At 34.7% G+C, this 3,662-nt stretch overlaps 1 non-coding gene across 1 annotated transcript; it reads left to right on the forward strand.

The window, feature by feature from the left end:
* Positions 1-3,364: 3,364 nt before the first annotated feature.
* TRNAR-CCU (transfer RNA arginine (anticodon CCU)) lies at positions 3,365-3,437 on the forward strand. Its single transcript has one exon. It is a non-coding gene; the product is annotated as a tRNA-Arg (tRNA).
* The last annotated feature ends 225 nt before the right edge of the window (positions 3,438-3,662 follow it).

Below are 3,662 nucleotides of genomic sequence, written 5' to 3' on the forward strand. Positions count from 1 at the left end.
GAGGCAAGGATAAATGAGCTGAGTTTACAAAATACTAATTTTGAGGTTCCTGTTGGACATGTGGCTCTGCTCCCCAAGAGGCGATAGCATGCATGGGAAGTACAAGTTTAAATGCTTTGGAAGCCAGGTAGTGAGTTTTTATTTGATATAATAGGAATGAAAGGGTCAGATAGATGTCATTAGGAACACCATATGATGATGGAGTGTTTTGGGGAGGGTGAAATTGGCAACTATGTATTATGTTTCTGCAAGGAGAAACTGATGGTAGGCGAGATGATGTTTCACTAATGTGCTAGAAATAGTTTTTTAATTGGTGTGTTTGAAATCTTGAGAGACTGAACTAGAATAGAAATTGTGGAAATGGGTAGGATGCAAATGAAAGGAAATAAAACGATGTTAATTTTGAGTGCAGATTGCAACAAAAGAACTAGTAATAAAAGGTGTAACCAGATAATTGGCAAAAGAATGGAGCAAATGATCAATTCTCTACATGTATAAGGCAGAAAGACATAATTTGAAAACTGTTTTATTATTTATTATTTAGTAGTTCCTGCCATGCTCTAGCTCTGGGACACCCTTGTTGTTTCTGCTTTTCCCTTGACTTTCAGAAGGTGTACGTGATTTGCCAAGTCCTCTCAGACAATAAATAGGAGAGCTGAAATTTCAAACTCAAATTTCTCTGGCCCCAAAGCCTATTCTCCTTATTCTGCATGTGGTGAGAAGTGTACTAAATGTAAGAGATAAAGCAGAATAAACAAAAGGAAATGTGAAACAAGAAACAAAGAGAATGAATTGAAGACAATGGTGGAATAGGGAAAAGGTTTAATGCCAAAATTTTCTTTTTCAATCACCAAATAAATATTAATAGCAATAGGAAGACTCACTTCCTTTTATAAAAATATATGCATTCAGGCATATATATATAACACACATAAATATATAATAAGTGATACACATACAGATACACATACATACTTAGATACACACACACACTCTTCCCTGCTCTGTTTTATTTAATAGTGATTAATCTTAAGAGTGATTCTGGGATTTGCCAGTCTCTAAAGTATTTCTATCTCGTTAGTGGATGTTTCAAAATAATTCTGAAGGGTAAAAAGAGACAGAAGGATAAATTAGCCTCGGAGACAATTATAATTTGAAAATAAGTTCCTCTATTTGTGTGGATATAATTATTGGCCAGAAATAGGGGTTTTTGTTTTTGTTTTTGCTATGTTTTATCTAAAAATTTCAGAGGATTTGTTAATATTGTTGCTACCAGGATCTTCCTAAACCTATCACTTTCCACTGCTACACTTCTAATCTCCGGCAGCCAGTTTGTGAATTTGGCACGGATTTCTAATTCTACCTGCTGGAGATAGAGGTGTATAGTATGTGACTGAAGATAATAAGAAACTGAAATGTATATATTTAACACAGTTACATTTAGCACTTACCATGTGCCAGGTTCTAAGAGAATACCTGGGTATGCAAATTTGTATATGATACACAGTTATTGCCATGTAAAATTTCATTGTTAAGCAGAGTAGAAAGTGAGTAAACCAATAATCATAGAACAGGATAATTTGATAAAAATATAAAAAAGTCACCAACCCTGTTGATGAAGAATGGAGAAGGCTTCCTAGAGAAAATCAAATTTGACCTGAGTATTGAAGTCCCTGGATAGGTTATTGGTTAACAAGTATATTAGTAATGTTAACTGCTATAGTTAGTGAAAGGAACAATGAAAAATTATTCATATCCTACTAAAATAAAACCTACTGAAAAGGAATTATTTGAATTAAAAAAAAAGGAGCAGAGAACAAGAAGAGATATGAGTAATGGGTCTCCCAACATTAGTTAGAAATAAAATCTCCCCACTTTTGAAATTGAAAAAAGCCCAGGATTGAATTGAAAAAGCCCAGAGGATATGTTCTTTCTTGTGCTGCTCCTACAGTCTCAGTAAAAGAACCTTGGACTGAGTTTGGACCCCCAACTTGGTCTTCTCTACGTGGAAAATAACTGATTGGCCACTTCTCAGTCTGCGTGGTGGTCCATGGTTTTCCAGTTTGCTTTCTGTTATAAATCAATCTCTGTCTAAATTAAGGAAATATCAGCCCAGTTTTATCCAATCCTGCTTCCTAATGGATGCCCTTGTCACTAAGGGTCCAAAACTGAAGAAACTCAGGACCAGAGGAGTTGGTCCAAAAAATACATGAGTATGATTTCTAACATTCCCTGATTTTTAATTTCATAGATACACACAGCTTTAAACATATCCAAGGTATATACATCACAGCTAAATTTTCAGTTGTTTATCCATAACTTGTGACAGTCTCTGTGAGTACCCACTGTGAGAATGATTCCACTTAACCCCCACAAAAATGTCAATTCAGTTAACAGGCTAATATGGAAAGGAATGAATATATCCCCACAACACACAAAGAGGAAATCTACTAAACTGATAGTTTTAAAGCAAAAGATATACTTGAGGAAACAAAGAGGACTATCAACTGTTGATCAGCCCTGGCTTTTGTGTGTTAGTGGCCATTATAGCCCTTAAGTACACACATAAACACATTCCTCCCTTACACAGAATTCGTGATTATGAGTGTCACATCATGAAATGAAAATGTGTCTTTATTATGTATTAGCCTTGAAGGGATTAATATAAAACATCCAAAACAATTCCCATCACTTCACACAACTCATAACTGACTGTGTTCTGAGGGCCAGGATTGGATAACTTGGATTTCTATAGTCCTGTAGGCATGGTTTATTCTGACTTGAATGTCTACCTCTTCCTGGACAAGGTTCATTCTGTCCCTGAAGTTCAGAGAGCAGTTATTTCAACCATTTCAGATTTTTGGACAAAATCACACAACTACTATAATGAGACCAAGATCCAAAATCAAATTTCAAGAATAACAAAGACCTAATGGCAAATTAATTGTTCAGTGAGATATTTATAGGGAAAACCAGAAGTTACTCTTATTAAATTATTACTATATGTTTGGCACTGGGCTGAATGTTTTATATCCCAATAATTGTGAGTGTCTGAGTTGCCAAGTTCTTTCCTGCGTCATTGCCTTTGCAATTGATCTTGATCCTATGGTTGACCACTTCTTATATTTTTAGATCTCTAAATTCCACTCCACTTCCTAGATACTCAAAATTAAAATATGCTACGCCTTATTACATTTTTATCTATTAGAGCATCTCTTTGCATTTTATTCTCAGTGTTATTAAATTTTTAATTTAAATATGTATCTGTTTGCCTACTTATACATGGTCTTTTTCCCTATTTGCCTGTAAACTACATGAGGACTGGAGCATGCTGTCATAGCTGGCATGCCTAGGTTCTCAGGGTACCTAGCTGGCTCAGTTGGAAGAGCATGTGACTCCTGATCTCAGGGTTGTGAGTTTGAGCCCCATGTTGGGTAGAGAGATTACTAAAAAAAATAATAAATGAATAAATAAATAAACTTAAAAATATTTTTAAAAACAACAGAGTAGGTCTTCAATAAATACTTAATTTAACAATTATAACAATCTTATGGATAAATGTTATCCTAGTTAACAGATGAGATTACTGAGTGGCAGAGTGTAAATTATTTCTCTAATTCCATCCAGTATTTGAAAGTAGTATGAGTTCACTTTTAATATGG

The sequence above is a fragment of the Leptonychotes weddellii genome, chromosome 10 (assembly GCF_054177405.1).
Source record: "Leptonychotes weddellii isolate Sample4059 chromosome 10, ASM5417740v2, whole genome shotgun sequence".
NCBI lineage: Eukaryota > Metazoa > Chordata > Mammalia > Carnivora > Phocidae > Leptonychotes > Leptonychotes weddellii.